The following is a 23250-nucleotide window of genomic DNA, read 5'->3' on the forward strand; positions in this document are numbered from 1 at the left end:
TTTGTACAGGGAACAGCTTCTCTGGGTAGAGAGTGGTTTGTACAGGGAACAGCTTCGCTGGGTAGAGAGTGGTTTGTACAGGGAACAGCTTCGCTGGGTAGAGTGGTTTGTACAGGGAACAGCTTCGCTGGGTAGTTTGTGTTGCCAGAATGTCTGTTAACAACACTACAAACGCAGTTAACACTACCTAGTTGGAACCGGTGCCAGATCTCTACAAAGCTGCACCAAGGTCACGGCTTCCACACGCACCCACACAAGCGTGTACACACACACAAACTATTCTGTTGCTTCAATTGTCCAGCTACACCTACATTCACTTCTAAGCTTCTTTTAAGCCTGGAAAACTTTTATCTTTGATAACTGCGAGGGGCGCGGCATGGCGAGTGGCGCTGTCTCTGCTGCGTCTCAAAGCTGTAAATGTATGTTTGTTAACCTTGGAGGTTGTGATGCAATTTTCACATTTAATAAAGCTTTTAATGTAGAGTGTGGCTATTTTCCACTACTCATTAGATTTTGTTTCTCTCTCGTTTTCACTCCATATCAATAAAACGTGAGCAAATGAGTTTCCAGATTGATGTAGAAAGCAGTTGTGCCGGTCGGATCGGAGGCTTCCTGAGACACATTTTAAATGAGACACCAGGTGGAATGGAAACAAACATTTGTCCAGCAGCAGAGCTAGTTAATTTCTGTTGCATTTTCTGTCTCCTTAGACGCTTTCTGGTTTTTGTAATTTGATAAAGGGATGTTTGAGCTACATTTAAGGTTAACTCACCACTTTTCGGCGATATCCACCATTTGGATCTCTAAATAAATAATTCACGTGAATCGTGACGATCCGTAAAACGCAGAGTGTATCACCCATTGAGCGATGTGCTCCATCGAGTATCACGTGTGACTGCTATGAACAGCCAGCCGTATCCCCTAACCAGCCGTTAGCCAAATCAGCTGCTTCTCTCTGTCCGTTCTTTCTGCGCATCTTCAGAAGTTTTAAAATGTTACTTAGCCGTGATGGCGAGCTAGGGTGTGCAGACAGTGATGCAGTTTCGGTTTAATTATTGGAGCAGCTCGCAGTGCGAGCAAAGTGGATATGTAGGATTCTATTTGTTGCCTAGCATTTGGTAGCTCTGTGAAGGAAGTAGGACGTGTGGGACAGGGAGTGAATTCGTGAGAGAGGGAGAGTGAAGCTGTATGTAAAGTTGTCTGAAGAGTACGCTAATGATGGTTTCATTTAGACCTAGTGTGTTGTCCCCTTACTGCATCAATGAAATTGCAGATCATTATGTATTTATATTCCTTACTACATTCCTCCTGCCCAATCACAGGTATGGATATGAGTAAATCAGATATTTTCTGCGTTAGCCTTTTCGATTGCACAGTAAAAAGTGCAGTGTTTCCTCTATGTTAATTTAGCAGCGGCGCGCCACCGCTGCTAAATAGTTGTTGGCACTCCCAAAAATGACTGTTATATTTTCAGTATTTGATATCTTTAAACAAGATCACAAAAATATAAAGTAGACAGTCAGGGAGAATCTAAAATAAAAAAAATGTCATGGCATGAGGCCCCCATTGATTTGATGAGTTTCTCAGATAGCATAACAACACGGCATAAGCCATGGCAAAATGTGCAGAATTGCAGGAAATTAGCTTTAAAACAGATTACCTTTTTATTTCTCAGTCCCAGCACAAAAAGTATAGAACTGCAAGAAACTAATATTTTCTCAGTTGCAGGGAACTAGCTTTAAAACGGCAACATTTTGTCCTTGTGGACAGAGAGCGCTCCCCATTGGCCACTACCACTCGGTATTGTGATACTTGGCTTGGTATCACATCGTTAGTGAAAATGTTGGTATGGTGACACTCATTCTGAAAATAGGCACATTTTCTTGCAGTTTACACAGATTTCTCACGTTTCCGTGCAAAAATGTTTGCTCACCTTTTTGGGCCATAATCAGTTTGCATCCCTGTGGGATACATTGTTGCTACGTTGTAATTTATACTCTTGTATTTAGTACAATAGCCAAAGCAAGTGATAATTGCTTACTTCACAACACGTAACCATAGTTTATTAGCCTCTTATTTAGGAGTACTAGAAATAGTAGCTAAATATTCTATTTTGTAAACTAGCAGTAGGGCTCTGCATAGAACCTTGAGACGTGATGAGATGGATAGCATTCCATTAAATATTCAGCAGTAGAAATCATATACAGATGTCGTTGCAATAGTAAGGTCACAGCAATAGCTGTGCCATTCAGATCAGTAGCAGGTGTCAAAACCAATGATTTATATACACACTAGATGGCTGATAGGGGGTGCTATGCTGACTCCACTTTGCCTCCATCTTGGCACTCCCTCATTGCAGAAAATATTATGGTAGCTATAGAAATGCATTGGTCTACATTTGTTTTTCCACCTTTATTTTATTAGACACCTTAATGCATACTCTTAAATGATATTATGTGAGGAGAACACATATTGACAAATCACAACAAAAAATGTTTTACGTATAATTTTGAGATTATATATGCACTACAACAAAACTACTTAAATATGTAAAAATTTGTCCTTAACATTTAATTAAAATACTGGAGAATTCCATTCATTCCTATGGAGGACTGATCCTACTGGGGAGTGCCAATATGGCTGACCAGTGGCTTCCAAGCCCCTCAATGGCCAATACATAGAATCAGCAATCCAGGATTTATATAAATCATTGGTCAAAACAGAGCTGTGTGTTCTTGAAAACCTTGTTCGCATACAGGGTCACGTGAACAAATACTTGGTGCTCATTTGGCAACATTGTCTTGATTCTCTTAAGTCTTCTCGGAACGGTTGAGAAAGCTTCCTGACGGTAAGAACACTTAACCTTGCTGCCGTGACTGTCAACCAGTCGGGAACCACAAATCAGGCTGCCATGCAGTACAGGGTCCGCTTTACGTTTTCATTTTTTTCATCACATCACATCCTGCTGCTGTCTCTGTCTCTCTCTCCAGTCACTCACCATCAGTGATTGCATGCTGTAGTGCTGTGACAAGGTGGTGAGGAGCCTAGTTAAGGCTAGGACCTTCTCTAAGCACAGATTCAGGGTCAGATCCTTTTTCATAACTTTAATGCTTATGGTTAGGATTGGGGGGAGTAATCTGATTTTTAGATCTGTGGTTAGGGGAAACTTTTATACGTTGAGCTATGAGATACTGTAGGGAAGCGAGCTCACACACACACACACTATTACTTGCCTGGCAGATATGGATGTCTTTGCTTAATTTTTTTTATGAATTATCGGCTTGGCTCTGACTATTAAATCGTTTATCGTTTAAATAATGTTTTAGAGCCCACTTTGGCACAGGATTCTTGGTTTCAGCAAAACTCTTAGTGTGCCCTTCTGTGTGTAATGAGAACTTGGATATTGAGGCTGTCTTTGTAAGGTTTCCTTTGATAGTTTTCAGCCAGCCCTGATGGAGAATTTTTACATTGTAAGAGTAGGCTGTAGAGTAGGCTAATTTGAATGGCTCTCATTGGACTCTAAACACTAAGTGTTGGTGTGATTATTGTTAATTTAAAATGACACAACGACAAGGTTCCAGTTTAACAACGTTTACTTAACCGTATTAGCACAATATATACATGGTTGCCATCGCACTCAGGCCAGGTTCATCAACAACGAGACTCCTGCGCAAGCGCACCAATAAGAGTGATAGCACCGTAATAACAGATATAGGGGTACTTAAAACATGAACTTAACAATTAGGAGCAGTTGAGCCTAGTGTGTGTGTACGCGTGTTTGCATGCATGTGTGTGCGTCCGTTTCTCCATCCGTGTGTCTGCTTCTGTCTGTCCGTCTGTGTGTGTGTGTGTGACATCTCTGTCTATGCCTGTCATTGAACCTGAGTTCACCCATGACGCATCGGATTGAACGACCATATGAAACCACAAAAACCTTAACCTTAAGGGACCTTCTCCTCAACTGTGAGGTCTAGGCTTAATAAATCTTCTCAGGGCTGCAATCCCGGTAACGGGATCGATATGACAACAGCCAGTGAAAGTGCAGGGCGCCAAATTCAAACAACAGAAATCTCATAATTAAAATTCCTCAAACATAGTGGGGCAAAAAAGTATTTAGTCAGCCACCAATTGTGCAAGTTCTCCCAATTAAAAAGATGAGAGGCCTGTAATTTTCATCATAGGTACACTTCAACTATGACAGACAAAATGAGGGGGAAAAAATCCAGAAAATCACATTGTAGGATTTTTAATGAATTAATTTGCAAATTATGGTGGAAAATAAGTATTTGGTCAATAACAAAAGTTTATCTCAATACTTTGTTATATACCCTTTGTTGGCAATGACAGAGGTCAAATGTTTTCTGTAAGTCTTCACAAGGTTTTCACACACCGTTGCTGGTATTTTGGCCCATTCCTCCATGCAGATCTCCTCTAGAGCAGTGATGTTTTGGGGCTGTTGCTAGGCAACACGGACTTTCAATTCCCTCCAAAGATTTTCTATGGGGTTGAGATCTGGAGACTGGCTAGGCCACTCCAGGAGCTTGAAATGCTTCTTACGAAGCCACTCCTTCGTTGCCCGGGCGGTGTGTTTGGGATCATTGTCATGCTGAAAGACCCAGCCACGTTTCATCTTCAATGCCCTTGCTGATGGAAGGAGGTTTTCACTCAATCTCACGATACATGGCCCCATTCATTCTTTCCTTTACACGGATCAGCCGTCCTGGTCCCTTTGCAGAAAAACAGCCCCAAAGCATGATGTTTCCACCCCCATGCGTCACAGTAGGTATGGTGTTCTTTGGATGCAACTCAGCATTCTTTGTCCTCCAAACACGAGTTGAGTTTTTACCAAAAAGTTATATTTTGGTTTCATCTGACATTCTCCCAATCTTCTTCTGGATCATCCAAATGCTCTCTAGTAAACTTCAGACGGGCCTGGACATGTACTGTTAACTTCTTGAGGGCAGGGGGCAGCATTTTCACTTTCGGGAAAAATAGCATGCCAAAATTCAACTGCTTGCTACTCATCCCCAGAATATAAGATATGCATATTATTAGTAGATTTGGATAGAAAACACTCTGAAGTTTCTAAAACCGTTTGAATCATGTCTGTGAGAATAACAGAACTTATGTAGCAGGCAAAACCCTGAGGACAAACCATTCAGAATTTGTATTTTTTTGACGTCACTGTCTTTTCAATGAGTTTGAGACACCAGATTTCTAATGGACTTGCTTGCAGTTCCTACCGCTTCCACTGGATGTCACCAGTCCTTGGAAATCGGTTGAGGTTATTCCTTTGTGTAGTGAATAAGTAGGGCTATCGTAAATGAGGGTCACATGAAGTAAATATTTTGAGAGATTCACGTTACGAAAAAAGTTGCGTCAGTTTGGTTTCTTTTTGTATTGAACACAGATCATCCCGTCTTCAAATTGATCGATTATTAACGTTTAAAAATACCTAACGTTGTATTACCAAAGTAGTTTGAAATGTTTTGTTTACATGTAAATTTTGATATATTTTGTAGTGACTTGGCGAAAGTTGGAAGCTGTGTTTTTCTGGATGAAACTGTCCAAATAAATTGACATTTTGGATATATATCGACGGAGTTAATCGAACAAAAGGACCGTTTGATGTTTATGGGACATATTGGAGTGCCAACAAAAGAATTTCGTCAAAGGTAAGGCATGATTTATATTTTATTTCTGCGTTTTGTGTCGTGCTTGCAGTGATGAAATATGCTTCTCTCTTTGTTTACTTTTGTGCTATCATCAGATAATAGCATCTTATGCTTTCGCCGAAAAGCTTTTTTGAAATTTGACATGTTGGCTGTATTCACAACGAGTGTAGCTTTAATTTGGTATCTTACATGTGTGATTTAATGAAAGTTTGATTTTTATATCATGTTATTTGAATATGGCGCGCTGTATTTTCCCTGGCTATTGGCCGGTGGGACCTTTGCGTCCCACCTGCCCCAGAGAAGTTAAAGAAGAAGTTACAGGTCTGTGAGAGCCAGAAATCTTGCTTGTTTTTAGGTGACCAAATACTTATTTTCCACCATAATTTGCAAATAAAATGTGATTTTCTGGATTTTTTTTTCAAATTTTGTCTGTCATAGTTGAAGTGTACCTATGATGATGAAATTACAGGCCTCATCTTTTTAAGTGGGAGAACTTGCACAATTGGTGGCTGACTAAATACTTTTTTGCCCCACTGTACATGTGTCTTATACCATTTTAAAGGTCATCTTGTTGTTAACTTCTAGTTCCTCCCAAACCCGGATCCGGGAGCACCCCCACCAGTAAAAAAGCTGACTAGCATAGCCTAGCATAGCGTCACAAGTAAATACTAGCATCTAAATATCATTAAATCACAAGTCCAAGACACCAGATGAAAGATACACTTCTTGTGAATCCAGCAATCATTTCTGATTTTTAAAATGTTTTACAGGGAAGACACTATGTAAATCTATTAGCTAACCACGTTAGCAAAAGACACCATTTTTCTTAGTCCACCATTTTTTCTCTCCACCAGTAGCTATCACCATTTCGACCAAATAAAGATATTGATAGCCACTAACCAAGAAAAAACTTCATCAGATGACAGTCTGATAACCTATGCTATACAATAAATATGTTTTGTTAGAAAAATGTGCATATTTCAGGTATAAATCATAGTTTACAATTGCACCCACCATCACAACTCGACTAGAATAAATACAGAGAGCAACGTGTATTACCTAATTACTAATCATAAAACATTTCTTAAAAATACACAGCGTACAGTAATTGAAAGACACAGATCCTGTGAATCCAGACAATATTTCAGATTTTCTAAGTGTTTTACAGCGAAAACACAATAAATCGTTATATTAGCATACCACATGTGCAAACATTACCCCAGCATTGATTCAAGGCAAAAAGAGCGATAGCGTTATCACCACCAAAATATATTAATTTTTTCACTAACCTTCTCAGAATTCTTCCGATGACACTCCTGTAACATCATATTACAACATACATATAGAGTTTGTTCGAAAATGTGCATATTTAGCCACAAAAATCGTGGTTATACAATGAGAAAAGTAGCCAAACTGGCCAGAAAATGTCGGGCGCCATCTTGGAGAGTGACCTAGTCTAATCAATAAATAATCATAAACTTGACTAAAAAATACAGGGTGGACAGCAATTGAAAGACAAATTAGTTCTTAATGCAATCGCTGAATTACATTTTTAAAATTAACCTTACTGCGCAATACAGGGTGCGCCAAAGCGAAGCTACCCCAAAAAAAATGGCGGCTTATGCGTTTAACATTTTTCAACAGAACAACGATTTATCAGCATAAATAGTTCTTACTATTAGCTGAGCTTCCATCAGAATCTTGGGCAATGTGTCCTTTCTCCGGTCTAATCGTCTTTTGGTCGAAAGATGTCCTCTTGTCCTGTCGAAATGGCCACTAACGTTCGGCATGTACTGGAAAAGTGTCCAACTCTTGAAAGTGCGTCACAAAGAAATGCCAGAAAATCGCAATAAACTGATATAAATTGCTATAAGTCGGTTTAAATTAACTACCTTATGATGTCTTTAACACCTATAACGAGTAAAAACATGACCGGAGATATATTACTGGCTAAACCAAAGCTTGGAAGGAGGCCAGTCCGACGTCCATCGTGCGTCAAGCGCAGGGCAGAAAAGAAAGGTACTTCCGCACCTTGGTCTTATATAAAGTCCCAGATTGCGCAATCGACCCCATTCAAATTGTCACCACTTACTGACATCTAGAGGAAGGCGTAGGCAGTGTTTGTAGCCCCACAGCATTCACAGGGACTTATAAACTGACCTGTGAACAGAGGCCAAGATTTCTGAAATCTCACTCCCTGGCAGGAAAAGTGCTGTAGAATGAGTTCTGTTTCACTCAGAGACATAATTCAAACGGTTTTAGAAACTAGAGAGTGTTTTCTATCCAATAATAATAATAATATGCATATTGTACGAGCAAGAATTGAGTACTAGGCAGTTTAATTTGGAGACCAATTTTCACTAAGTCGAAACAGCACCCCCTATATTCTCAAGAGGTTAATCGCACAAGTGTCCGATTTCAAATAGGCTTTTCAGCAAAAGCACCACAAACGATTGTTAGGTCACCACCAACTCAAAGAAAAATTCGGCCATTTTTCCAGCCAAAGAGAGGAGTCACAAATAGCACATAGAGATGAAGATCATCAAAGGTTAGTGAATAATTTTATCAGATGACACTCATAGGACTTCATATTACACAATACATGTCTTGTTCAATTAAGTTCATATTTATATCCAAAAACCTCCGTTTACATTGGCGCCATGTTCAGAAATGCCTCAAATATCCTGAGAAATTGCGGAGAGCCAAGACAAATAACAGAAATACTCATCATAAACTTTGATGAAAGATACATGTTTTACATAGAATTAAAGATACACTTGTTCTTAATGCAACCGCTGTGTCAGATTTCAAAAAGCTTTACGGCAAAACACAATATTCAATAATCTGAAAACAGCGTTCAGCCACAAAAGCAAGTCATACAGTTACCCGCCAAATTGTGCAGTCAACAAAATTCATAAAAAGCATTATAAATCTTCACTTACCTTTGCTGATCTTCGTCGGAATGCACTCCCAGGACTCCCACTTCCACAAGAAATGTTCGTTTTTTTCAGTAATGTCCATCTATGTCCATAATAGCTATTTTTGTTGCGTGTTTGGTATACAAATCCAATGTTAGGAAAGCGCGTTCACTAAAACCTGGCAAAATGTCTAAAAGTTCCGTAACAGTCCGTATCATCGATATCTCGCTGTAATTTCAATGGGAGCTTGGTTGAAAATCTACCAGCCTCAGAAAAAATCCAAACAGGAAGTGGAACTTCTCAGGTTTTTGCCATATGAGTTGTGTTATATTCACAGACATAATTCAAACAGTTTTAGAAACTTCAGATTGTTTTCTATCCAATACTAATAATAATATGCAAATATTAGCAACTATGACTGAGGAGCAGGCCGTTTACTCTGGGCACCTCTGTGCACCTTTCATCCAAGCTACTCAATACTGCCCCTGCAGCCATAAGAAGTTAAACATTTCCAAAGTCAGGAAGCGCGTTCCCTAAAAGCTGACGAAATGTCCAAAAGTTCAGTAACAGTCAGTAGAAACATGTCAAACAATGTATTGAATCAATCTTTAGAATGTTGTTAACATAAATCTTGAATAACGTTCCAACCGGAGAATTACATTGACTTCAGATGAGCGATGGAATGGAGCTCCCTCTTATGTGAACGCGCATGGTGAACAAATGGTCACCTCATGGCAGTGGTGACTCATTCCTGTCTCCTTCGGCCCCCCGTCACAGAGTCATCAGACAAAGTTCTATTGACTGTTGACATCTAGTGGAAGCCGTAGGAAGTGAAAACTCATTCATATCTCGCTGTAATTTCAATGGGATCGTGGTTGAAAATCGACCAGCCTAATAATTTCCACTTCGTTTGGATTTTTTTCTCAGGTTTTTGCCTGCCATATGAGTTCTGTTATACTAACAGACTTAATTCAAACAGTTTTAGAAACTTCATAGTGTGTTCTATCCAATACTACTAATAATATGCATATATTACCAACTATGACTGAGGATCAGGCCGTTTTCTCTGGGCACCTCTGTGCACCTTTCGTCCAAGCTACTCAATACTACCCCTGCAGCCACAAGAAGTTAATTGGCCATCTTTGTTTCACTCATTATGTTTCAGTTTGAAAGAGACAAAACAGTCTAAAAATGATAGACATGTAAGGAGAGGGAGAACGACAGACGCATGCAGAAAGGGAGAAAAAGAGCGAGACCGAAAGGGAAACCGAGGGTAACATCTTAACCTGAATCCTCCTGGTCTGTCTGGCTCGCAAGGATGAGTGACGGTTGTGTAAGCCAGGCATAAGCTGATGACTGGGGTGTTACCTTGCTGTCCTCCTCCTGTGCATTGAATCACCCTTCATGATGGGTCTGACTGGCAAATAGAGGTGAGATCCTTTGCTTGCCCCAACATGCACAGCTATACAGACAGCTATACAGACAGAGTTCAGATGAATTACTTAGCACACACACTTAGGAGGCTACCTCTGAACACATACTGTACACACACACACACTCTGTAGGTAGTACATACATGCATGCATGCACACAAACACACAAACACACACACACACACACACTGTAGGTAGTACGTACATGCATACACACTGAGGAAAGAAGCACCCTCTGCATGGTTAGGTTTGAGTGTGCTTTATATAATAAGGCTGAGCAGACAGTTTGATTGGACGGTGCAGACTGAGTGCCATTTAACATTCAGTCCAGCTGTCACAGGAAAACGAGCAATCTGGACTTAAGTCCCCCTCTCTCACTCGCTCTTTCTCATTCTCTTTCCCACTAATCCGTTCTTCCTTCAGATTTCCCCCGTCACTCTCCTTATCGTGGCATTCCCAGCTGAAAACAGGTCATTAAAAGACTGACTTACACCACTGGCCTCAGTGGAGTGGAGGAGAGAGAGGAATGGGGGAGAATAGGACAGCTGGTGACAGATGTAGTATATGGAGGGTGGAGAAAGAGTAGGACATTTGGGATTGGGAAGCGTAGTACTGCGTTGAGTAGGAGAGGGAGGGAGGGAGGAGAAGAGTGGAAAAGGCAGGTAGAGCGCAGTGGTTTCGCCAGCTTAGCAGGAAGAGGAAAATAAATATATTTGAACAAAAATATAAACGCAACATCTAATGTGTTGGTTTCATGAGCTGAAATAAAAGATTCCAGAAATGTTCCTTCTGCACAAAAATCTTATTTCTGGCTTCAGAACATGAATGTCAAAGCCCAGACTTGAGTCCCACTGACAATCTGTGGAATTATTTGAAGATTGCTGTACACCCCATCCAATTTAACAGATCTTGGGAAAATCTGCACGGAAGAATGGGAAAAAATCCTGAAACTGAAATCCTGAAACTGACATAACCAAGATGACTCAAAGCTGTAATAGTCGCAAAAGGTGCTTTTACAAAGTATTGGCTTTGGGGGAGTGAATACTTGTGTATTTTATTTTCAATACATTGGGGGTATGAATAGAATACTTTCTGAAGGATCTATAGGTGTATTCTCCAGTATAGCAGGAAGTAGAGGAGGAGTGGAGGTCAAGTACATTGAGGAGAAAAGCAGGTGCCAGGCAAGTAGTCTAGTGGCCTCTAGCTGACGGGTAGCATAGTGGTGTGTGCTGTAGCCAGTCAGACCAACCCTGCCACTGGGCCCCTCTGTCTCGCTTTCGCTCAGTCTCCCTCTGTCCATCTCTCTCTCTCCCCCTTCATCCCACTCCGTCGTACTGGCCGTGTGCCTGTGCTGCTGCCGCTGAGTGTTCTCTTGAAGGGCGTGTGTGATTAATGAATGCAGTGCAGCGTTGTGCGTGGAGGCGGCGGGCGGCCGACCAGGAATCTGTCTTAATGAGCTATGCCCCGGCTCTTTCTGAACTGGAGGGGGTACTGTATGGGACTCGTGGTGAGGCCCCTCTCCTTTAAAATCCTATAACGAGGGAGGGAGAGAGAAGGGGGGACGGAGAGAGAGAGAACCCCATGTTTCTAGCCTCTCATCACTCGCTCCACTCTGGAGAGAGACCGAGCGTTGCAGATGAACAGCAGAAAACCATCAGTAAACTTAGAGGGGGAGAGATGACGGGGGGAAGGAAGAACTTGTCTTCACACCACAGGCTCAGTAGTGCCTCCTGAATGGGATCCTAAATGAGCCGTTTGAGTCGATATCATGAATATCTGCCCGCTGTTTGGATTCATGCACCATGGTACTTCAGAAATATCAACCTTATCAACAAGGCTTATTATTCATTTGAGAAGTAGTTGGTGAACATAACAGGGTTTCCTAGTACATGAGTCGTGTATTATTTGCTGTCTGTACAGGCTATTATTCTTGTGTAACTAGCAGACTACAGCACACCGTGCCTACCTACTACATGTACCATGGTAATAGAGGGTCCCACTTTAAACAAAGTACAACGTATAAAGGCTTTATATAGCGTAAATAAAGGCTTCACAAGCACTACATAAATGATTAAAAAGTAATCTATAATGGGTGACCTAACAGTTCTCACTGTAGGGTGAATTGCCATCTGTGACAACGCACTTTGTATATTTATACACCATTTGTAGCGTGACATGCTTTGATTTGTGCATCATTTATGTAGTGCTTAGGAAGCCTTTATGTATGATATTTAACTTCTTGTCAATAGGGGGTGCTGTTAGCACTTTGTAATAATTACGTTCCCAAATTAAACTGCCTCGTACTCAATTCTTGCTCGTACAATATGCATATTATTATTACTATTGGATAGAAAACACTCTCTAGTTTCTAAAACCGTTTGAATTATATCTGTGAGTGAAACAGAACTGGACTTAAAGCAATTTTCCTATGTGGATGTGAGAATGCAGAATTCTGCAAGCTGCTCTGAGATCTGTTTATAAATCTGCCTGTCTTCTATTGGTTGAGATGCACTGCATACGCCTTCCCCTGGATGTTAGCGAATAGTGAGACTTGAAATGGAGTCTCTACGCAGATCTGAAAGGTTATAAATAGCTTGGCAAGGAAGTGTCTGGTCTTTTCCCTCTTCGCTCTGACGCACGGAGGACCTTGGCATATCGTACTAGAACCTTCGGTATATTGCGATTTTCGGGTATTTATTTTTGTGGCGTTCTAGGGAGTTGGGTATCTCTGGCTCACATGCTAATGTTTACTGCTAATTGCAACGTTGAAGACGACATTCTACAACCGAGCAACGATTCTTTTAGACAAAGGACACCTTTCCCAAGATTCTGATGGGAGTTCATCAAAAAGTAAGAACTATTTATGCTGTTAATTCGTTGTTCTGTTGAAAAATGTAAAATGCATAAGCCGCCATTAATTTCAGTGCAGCCTCGCTTTAACGCACGCTGTATGTTGTAGTAACGTTAATTTTAAAAATGTAACACAGCGATTGCATTAAGAACTAATTTATCTTTCATTTGCTGTCCAACCTGTATTTTTTAGTCAAGTTTATGATTATTTATCGATTAGAATAGGTGCCTCTCCCAAGATTTCTCCCGACATTTTCTTGGCAGCTTGGCTACTTTTCTCATTGTATAACCACGATTTGTGCCGCTAAATATGCACATTTTCGAACAAACTCTATATGCATTGTGTAATATGATGTTATAGGACTGTCATCTGAAGAATTCTGAGCAGGTCAGTGAAAAAATTAATATATTTTGGTGGTTTATACGTTATCGCTATTTTTGGCTTGAATCAATGCTGTTGTGTGTTTGCTATTGTGGTAAGCTAATATAACGCTATATTGTGTTTTCGCTGTAAAACACTTAGAAAATCTGAAATATTGGCTGGATTCACAAGATCTGTGTCTTTCATTTGCTGTACGCTGTGTATTTTTCATAAATGTTTTATGACGAGTATTTAGGTAATACACGATAGTCTCTGTAGTTATTCTAGTTGCTTTGGTGAGAGTTGTGATGGTGGCTGCAATGTAAAACTATGATTTATACCTGAAATATGCACATTTTTCTAACAAAACATATGCTATACAATAAATATGTTATCAGACTGTCATCTGATGAAGTTGTTTCTTGGTTAGTGGCTATTTATATCTTTATTTGGTCGAATTTGTGATAGCTACTGATGCAGTAAAAAAATGGTGGAGTAAAAAAAGTGGTGTCTTTTGCTAACGTGGTTAGCTAATAGATTTACATATTGTGTCTTCCCTGTAAAACATTTTAAAAATCAGAAATGATGGCTGGATTCACAAGATGTGTATCTTTCATCTGGTGTCTTGGACTTGTGATTTAATGATATTTAGATGCTAGTATTTACTTGTGACGCTATGCTAGGCTATGCTAGTCAGCTTTTTTACTGATGGGGGTGCTCCCGGATCCGGGTTTGGGAGGAATTGGAGGTTAAAGCCTTTATAAATTGTGCTTTGTTTAAAGTGGGACCTAATTGAGTTATATTGTTCAAAGGAGTCCACGTTTGCTGACCTTTGACATTGATCTTTGACTCCCGACAACTCTTAGTTTCCAGTGAGGTCACCCAGGTTCTAGGACGACTGCAAAACAAACAGCAGAAAAAATGCAATTCTTTCATTTAAAGTCTTTTTGTGCTTATTTAATGCCATCAACTATTTTTTTCCCTCAACGAAAACTACAAATCGTTCATGATCACTCAAGAACGTAAACACCTCAGCCATTTTTATAAATGTTTCTGCTACTGCTTATTCCACAGGTTTAAAAATGAAACTCCCACCCAGGCCAAAGCCAGTGCTCCTAGTACTTAACCAAGTTTAATTCTTCTCTAAGGTTCTGTACAGCTGTAATCAGACAGCAAAACATTTCTCTCCATTTGGTTATATACATCCTACTTAAGATGCCTTCTCTCCAATTGTTAGTTTATGCCCAAGAGAAATAAGGTAACCAGATACTAACCCTGATTACTCCCTTTAGGGGAACAGACCTCACCCCTCACCTCCTGACCTCAACCCCTCCTTCACCTAATCCACAGCTATCAATCTGTCTTCCCTATATCAACACGTCGCTCTCCTCTCGTCCATTAAACACATTCCAAAGCCTTCTGGCTTGCTACAGACTCTTTCTATTCAAGGCTTCGTCTCTATCGTTTATTTAATATCTCAATGTTCAAAGTTTAGCCGATTCCAACACTAGTTAAATAAAGGTTACACACCACACTGACAAAAAAGTTACTTTGTTGGCATTTACGTATGTCCCCATTACCAGTAAAACATAATCAAAACCTATTTCTTGCACTTACTTGCTGTGCTGTTTCATTGTTCATTTGTTTCATTCAGTCGTTTCATTCTCACCCAGGATTTCTATGGAATGCCGTTTGGGTCTTTGCGTGTTAAATACCACTATATGATGTGTCAAATAAGCTTGTTGACCAATCAGGACCTGCATATGACTGCACGTCACATAATAATTTAATGCGTTTATGCATTTTTTAATGTAGTTATTATTACACATTGATAACACTCACTCATATTTCATATGTCACAACGATTCATTGATACGTATGCTATGATGCTGGTAAAGTTCTCTCGCGCACCTACGGTGTTGGTCATTAAAAAAAAGCTAGCCAGCTCATGGATGCAAACAATGTTCTTCCAATAAAAACATAGCAAAACGACATGTTTCAGTAACTATAGTTAGGTAGCTAATTATATAGCTAGGTGTTGTCTAAAATAACCCTAATTTCTAAGACAGTTCTTATTTGATTAATGGTGGTCGGACCCATCTATGTGAAGCTAGCCACAATAAGGATTAGCAACAATAGTGGACTTTGCGATTAGCCTTTAAAATAAAAGTATGTAATTGACAGTGATGCAAATTAATACAAATAGTAGAATTATGACATAATTGTGGTAAACGATCATGGTAAACGAGGTTGGAATGTTATATAAAATCAAAAAGACAATCATTTGACAAATGTTGAAATCACACTGGATGTATTAGACATTATAATTGCATTGGGGGCATACTTATTTCACTGTACAGCCTTACCTATGGATTGTGGATAAATGACATGGGGTATCAGTCTCCTCAGTGACACCCAGAGAACATTAGCTTCGTAGCTCTTATTGTGGGACTCTGAAAAAACTGTGATTTGAGTCACATTTATTGTCAACCTATGTGTATTGAATACTATTCCCGAGGAAAAACAATACTGCGTGGATGTTTTGGAGTCTAGCTTTATTGTGGCTAGCTTCACAATACATAACCCGGTCTGGTAGAGCCTCACTAGCCACATGAAGCTAGCTGGCTGCTTATAACATCAGCTTTGGGCAACAGGGTTATGTAGCTGGCTAGCTGTGTTTTCATGAACTGAAGTTCAATAGACGAACAACAAGTGGCTACCTAGCTAATACTTACTCACAGGGATTCCTAAATCATTGCTAAGAATAATGAAAATGACTGCAGTTTCTACTGGTCATTTGTTTTCGGGCTAGTTGTATTGGTGCTAGCTAGGTACCAAGCTAAAGCTAGCTAGCTACCCCCAGAAGTTGCGGTCGACCAAATAAGCTTTATTACCAACGCGGTATTGTAAACACATCGTTCGTGGCCAGTGTTTGCTTGTTTGCATACTTTTTTGTACAGCTTTGACAGTGCTACTGATAGTAGTGATGGCGCTTTGCTTGCACGTGCAAATTCAGAACACACATTATATAATAGAACTGTGTTATTTGACAGTTCTATTTTTGTTTCATCAAACCAGAGGACATTTATCAAAGTACGATCTTTGTCCCCATGTGCAGTTGCAAACCGTAGTCTGGCTTTTTTATGGCGGTTTTGAAGCAGTGGCTTCTTCCTTGCTGAGCGGCCTTTCAGGTTATGTCGATATAGGGATCGTTTTACTGTGGATATAGATACTTTTGTACCAGTTTCCTCCAGCATCTTCACAAGGTCCTTTGCTGCTGTTCTGGGATTGATTTGCTCTTTTCACACAAGTACGTTCATCTCTAGGAGACAGAACGCATCTCCTTCCTGAGCGGTATGGCGGCTGCGTGGTCCCATGGTGTTTATACTTGCGTACTATTGTTTGTACAGATGAACGTGGTACGTTCAGGCCTTTGGAAATTGCTCCCAAGGATGAACCAGACTTGTGGAGATCTACTTTTTTTTCTTCTGAGGTCTTGGCTGATTTCTTTAGATTTTCCCAAGATGTCAAGCAAAGAGGCACTGAGTTTGAAGGTAGGCCTTGAAATACATCCACAGGTACACCTCCAATTGAGACGCATGATGTCAATTAGCCTATCAGAAGCTTCTAAAGCCATGACATTTTCTGGAATTTTCAAGCAGTTTAAAGGCACAGTCAAGTTAGTGTATGTAAACTTCTGAATTGTGATACAGTGAATTATAAGTGAAATGATCTCTGTAAACAATTGTTGGAAAAATTACTTGTGTCATGCACAAAGTAGATGTCCTAACTAGAGGTCGACCGATTATGATTTTTCAACGCCGATACCGGTTATTGGAGGACCAAAAAAAGCAGATACCGATTAATCGGCCGGATTCTTTTTTTTTTTTTTTTTGGTAATGACAATAATGAATGAACACTTATTTTACCTTAATATAATACATCAATAAAATCAATTTAGCCTCAAATAAATAATGAAACATGTTCAATTTGGTTTAAATAATGCAAAAACAAAGTGTTGGAGAAGAAAGTAAAAGTGCAATATGTGCCATGTAAGAAAGCTAACGTTTAAGTTCCTTGCTCAGAACATGAGGACATATGAAAGCTGGTGGTTCCTTTTAACATGAGTCTTCAATATTCCCAGTTAAGAAGTTTTAGGTTGTCATTATTATAGGAATTATAGGACTATTTCTCTCTATACGATTTGTATTTCATATACCTTTGACTATTGGATGTTCTTATAGGCACTTTAGTATTGCCAGTGTAACAGTATAGCTTCCGTCTCTCTCCTCGCTCCTACCTGGGCTCGAACCAGGAACACATCGACAACAGCCACCCTCGAAGCAGTGTTACCCATGCAGAGCAAGGGGAACAACCACTCCCAAGTTTCAGAGCGAGTGACGTTTGAAACGCTATTAGCGCGCACCCCGCTAACTAGCTAGCCATTTCACATCGGTTACATCAGCCTAATCTCGGGAGTTGATAGGCTTGAAGTCATAAACAGCGCAATGCTTGAAGCAAAATGCAGGAAAGTGCTTTATTTTTTTGAATGCTTACGAGCCTGCTGGTGCCTACCATCGCTCAGTCAGACTGCTCTATCAAATCATAGACTTAATTATAACATAACACACAGAAATCCGAGCCATAGGTCATTAATATGGTCGAATCCGGAAACTATCATCTCAAAAACAATAAACGTTTATTCTTTCAGTGAAATACGGAACCGTTCCGTATTTTATCTAACGGGTGGCATCCATAAGTCTAAATATTCCTGTTACATTGCACAACCTTCAATGTTATGACATAATTACGTAAAATTCTGGCAAATTAGTTCGCAATGAGCCAGGCGGCCCAAACTGTTGCATATACCCTGATTCTGCGTGCAATGAACACAAGAGCATATACCCTGACTCTGCGTGCAATGAACACAAGAGAAGTGACATAATTTCACCTGGTTAATATTGCCTGCTAACCTGGATTTCTTTTAGCAAAATATGCAGTTTTAAAAATATATACTTCTGTGTATTGATTTTAAGGCATTGATGTTTGTGGTTAGGTACACGTTGGAGCAACGACAGTCCTTTTTCGCGAATGCGCACTGCATCGATTATATGCAACGCAGGAAACGCTAGATAAACTAGTAATATCGTCAACCATGTGTAGTTATAACTAGTGTTTATGATTGATTGATTGTTTTTTATAAGATAAGTTTAATGCTAGCTAGCAACTTACCTTGGCTTCTTACTGCATTCACGTAACAGGCGGGCTCCTCGTGAGGCAGGTGGTTAGAGCGTTGGACTAGTTAACCGTGAGGTTGCAAGATTGAATCCCTGAGCTGACAAGGTAAAAATCTGTCGTTCTGCCCCTGAACAAGGCAGTTAACCCACCGTTCCTAGGCCGTCATTGAAAATTGGAATGTGTTCTTAATCTTAACTGACTTGCCTAGTTAAATAAAGGTGTAAATTATTTAATTTTTTTAATCGGTCAAATGACTGATTTCCGATTGTTATGAAAACTTGAAATCGGCCCTAATTAATCGGCCATTCCGATTAATCGGTCGACCTCTAGTCCTAACCGACTTGCCAAAACTATAGTTTGTTATCAAGAAATGTGTAAAGTGGTTGAAAAATGATTTTTAATGACTCAAACCTAAGTGTATGTTACCTTCCGACTACAACTGCAGGTATGCATGTCAGCTTTGACACCGGTGTTGACATGCCGATGTTGGCATTTTTAGCTAATATCTGCCGATTTCCGATATGTTCACCGATATATCGTGCATCCCTACTCTGAAGAATTTAGGCTCTTCTGAGAACGAAAGGGTGTGCAACTCAATATTAGGAAACTGTTCCTAATGTTTTGTACACATTGTAAGCCAGAGATGCATAATTTTATAGGATACAGCGCTATTTCTCTCCTTCACTCAGTCAGGCAGGCAGAGTGAAACTAATGATTCTGCTTTGCATGATTAATCGTTTGAACGTGGCAATCCCAAATAAGCTGTGTTTTATTAAGCGACTTGGACAGCCTGTCATCCTGCCAGTCGAGTCACAAACTAACTGTTGTCTACTCATCTGTGAGCTGAGGTGGTAAACTGCTACTGGTGGGCTTTGGGGAGCCATCACTTAAAGTAGTAGTTCAACCCACAATTTGTGGGTTGAACTCAAAGTTTTCATTGTCTGTTGTGTAGATCCGACAATACTGGATGTGGCCGAATATCCGTGCTTGCGTTCTAAATAGTTAGCATTTTGGGTGTGAAAGTATAAAGTTTTATAGCCAGCTACATTTCTAATGTTTTGCTTGAAGTTTATCTTGGAATTTTGGCGAAAAGTAGGCTACATCGAGAAAAGTAGCTACACATCAGTCAGAGCGCTTACTGCTGATAGAATGCCCGTTTGTAAATTCTCATCTGAGTGGAGAAGTGCAACTGAAACCCAAGTAGTCTGTTGCTGAGCAGAAACTACAATAAGCATTTTAGATCTGCATTTATAAAATGCAGCAAGATATTTGTTATGCGTTTATCTTTGTAATCAATTTTCTTTGCGCTGAATTCTGCGTTAACCCACAGTTTCAGGTGTCACATTTTCTTAATAGTATGTATTACAATTAGTACACAGTATGTACTCTTAGTAAGTAGTAGGCAATCTGGGGGGCTTATTCGGAAATTAATGGTGAACGATAACCATCTAAAGCTTACAATTCTAACACATTTTAGGGCGATCCATCCGTTTTAAGAAAGCTCCTTCAGACTTTCTAACGAGGTCTCCCATTCCCTTTAAATAAACAACACTATCAAACAACTTGTTTCTGTAAACATTGACTATCCTACATCTTTTCTGACATTCAGAGATAAGTAAACCTGAGAAGTTAACAAATTCGAGTCAAACAACATTCCCACAAAGTCAACACACTCTGTCCTATGTAAATAAATATGCAATTAGCATCTTATTAACATGTTATAAGACCGTTTGAATAATGATGCGGAGAGGAGAAATGAGGCAGCTGAGGTGAGACTGGCTCTGTTTGGTCGTGGTAATACGTGGGGATGGAGAAGGGTGGAGGAGAGGAAAAGGGTGGGGAGCAGTATCAGGTGAGGCTGGTTGTTGCAGGAGGGGAGAAAAAGGAGAGGGATAAATTTGTGTTGTGCGGTATCAGAGGTGAGGCTGGCCCTGTCTGGTCGTAGTGCAGCCTAGTAAAACTCTAAGGTCTTAACTCAGCCAGGCATCTTAATTGTAGACACTACCATCTCTGGAGCTCAGGGTCCCCAGATGACGACTGATGTGAGCTGACCTTCCTAAGCAGGGTGGAGGTTGGGTGGGTGGGGGGGCGCTGTGGAGTGTCACTGTGTTTGTGCATGTGTGGTTAGGCTGGTTAAGGCCATTGAAGCAGACAGAAGTGTTAAGCTGGTGTTTGACATGAGTGGAGGGACTGCAGTCTGCCGCACGTGCTCAGTCTGAGGTGGCGGGAGCAAAGGACTGGCACGGTATCTGAGTGAGTGTGTGCGCACTTTCTTGTGACTTTCATGATTCTTATAGTGAAGGGATTTGACATGAAAACTAAACACTTCTAAAGTGCATCTCCTATAACTCTTCTCTCCACCACGGTCTGTTTTCATTTCATAAGCCTGAACAGCAATATCAACAACAAAAAAATCCAAACCATGGGGGGTGTGTTTCAGTGGAACGGCTCAGTTTTCAAAATTGACCCGGATGTGAGGATTGAGGAAGTGGAGCGTCATGGTCTCTATCGATTGTGCATTTTGACAAGCAGCATCCTCACACACTTCATACCATCACTTCTCCAACTCAGCTGTTCTGCAGTGCGTGAAGATCCAATAATGGTAAAGTACACCCACATCCCCAGTCACCCAGGTTGATGTTGTGCATTGGGTTTTCAGAGAGGAACCCCTTGGAGTGTAGCACTGCTATTTACCCACATGAAACGTCCACTCACTGCCACCATCCCCCGTCATATAGTAGGCCAAGCCAATTGATTCCCCTGTTTAAAGTAGAGTCAAAGGGAATGTAAGTCACGCTCCGATGGAAAACTACCAGGATTTCATTATCACTGCTGGTGGTGTCAAAGCCATTTGATGTGATGAGATGAATTGCCAGGAGTCAGATGTCGATGCGTTTTATTGCTCATCAGCCATGAAATGGGCAGTAATGCAGTACCTATGAAGGAACACCTGCTGGTGTTAGACAGGGAGGCTGCAGAGAGTTGCTGCCAGAGTCAGGCACACAGTCAATAGCTGATGTTTAACTCCTAGGAGTCATTGTGATTAAAACTGAGGGTATACTAGACCAGACTAAACAGCAGCAGATTTAAGAACAACATACAGAGTCACTGACTCTCAGTGCCAGTTGTATAACCTTTTAACCAAGTGGAAATATATTTGACAAGTACAAAAGTGTGCTAATCAGTGTTATTGGATGATAACTTTCCCCCCAAAGAATGTATAGTCTAATGCATAGAGGTTGTCTCATAAATACTAATGGTGAGACTCCACTATAGACTTTAATTGGACTAGACATTAACACGAACAGACTCCTCTGCACTCATCTTTTCTTCTGAGGTAGCAACAGTCTACCTCAGTGTTTCTCAACTCCCGTCCTAAAGTATCCACAGCAGTACACATTTTTGTTATCTTGGTTGAATACACTTAAACTAGTCTACACATTAAACTAGTCTACTAAGCATCAATCCCACTCTGAGATCTAGTTGATAGTTTGTACTCAGTTGGACAGGACTACTTGACTAGTTTGTACTCAGATTCCAATTTTAACTTACATTAAAGATGGAATCCGCATTAGGTGGAAATGGCGCCACTGGCCGCCCCACCATCGTTATTGTTGGCAAGCTGAGGAGCATCACGCAGCATGGTAAAACATGTATTTAAAAAAAAATAGTTAATACTCTGCTCTTCTATCTCGCATTCAATGGTGTCAAGCAGTGGTGGAAAAAGTACTAAATTGTCACACTTGAGTTAAAGTAAAGATACCTTAATTAATAGAACATGACTCAAGTAAAAGTCACCCAGTTAAATACTACTTGAGTAGAAGTTTGAAAGTATTTGTTTTTAAATATTTAAGTATCAAAAGTAAATGGAATAGCTAACATGTACTCAAGTATCAAATAAAAAGTGTATATAATTTTAAATTCCTGATATTAGACAAACCAGATGGCACAAATGTATTTTTATTGACTGATAGCCAGGGGCACAATCCAACACTCAGCCATTATTTACATATGAAGCATTTGTGTTTGAGTCTGCTAGATCAGTGGCGGTAGGGATGACCAGGGATGTTCTCTTGATGAGTGTGTGAATTGGGCCATTTTCCTGCCAAAATGTAACAAGTACTTTTAGGTGTCAGGGGAAAATGTATGGAGTAAAAAGTACGTTTTCTTAAGAAATGTAGTGGAGGAAAAGTTGGCTAAAATATAAATAGTAACGTGCAGATACTCCAAAAAAAACGACTTAAGTACTTTACACCACTATATCCAAGGCAAAAACTGTTCGTTGTTTGCAGTAATTTATTTGTTGTAATATTGCAAACAGACGGTGCAATTTTACGGTGAAGGATTCCAAGGAGGCATTAGACATAAGTATTATATTGATGAGTGTATAATCTCCATTACTATTTGCTGCATGATCACATTCTCTCCACACTCTAAGTATTAGACTGTCTCCAGTGTGTCAGTGAGAAAGATATGCTTTCATTGTAATCAGCCATCTTTGTAGGGAGCTGATACTGTTAACCCTGATGGACAGTGCTCTTCCTTATGAGTGATATTTCGTATGCTGATGACATTTTCCATTATTCTCTAAAACCTTTCAGCATGCTTTTAATTGCTGCAGCGAGAAGAGCTTTGAATTATTAGAATGATTTATAATACAGTAGGTTGTCATTGCACTTTATTCTCTTTTTTTTTTTACTACAGATTGTCACCATGAGAGAGTTGATAATGGCATTGTGTTCTAGATAAGTGCTAGACTGAAGAGAATTATTGAT

General features: G+C 40.1%; 1 protein-coding gene across 3 annotated transcripts in view; it reads left to right on the forward strand.

The window, feature by feature from the left end:
- LOC120019111 (kelch-like protein 29) overlaps positions 1-23250 on the forward strand; it is a 136670-nt gene that overhangs the window by 24864 nt on the left and 88556 nt on the right. The window lies entirely within an intron of this gene.

This window comes from Salvelinus namaycush, chromosome 24, assembly GCF_016432855.1.
Source record: "Salvelinus namaycush isolate Seneca chromosome 24, SaNama_1.0, whole genome shotgun sequence".
Lineage (NCBI taxonomy): Eukaryota > Metazoa > Chordata > Actinopteri > Salmoniformes > Salmonidae > Salvelinus > Salvelinus namaycush.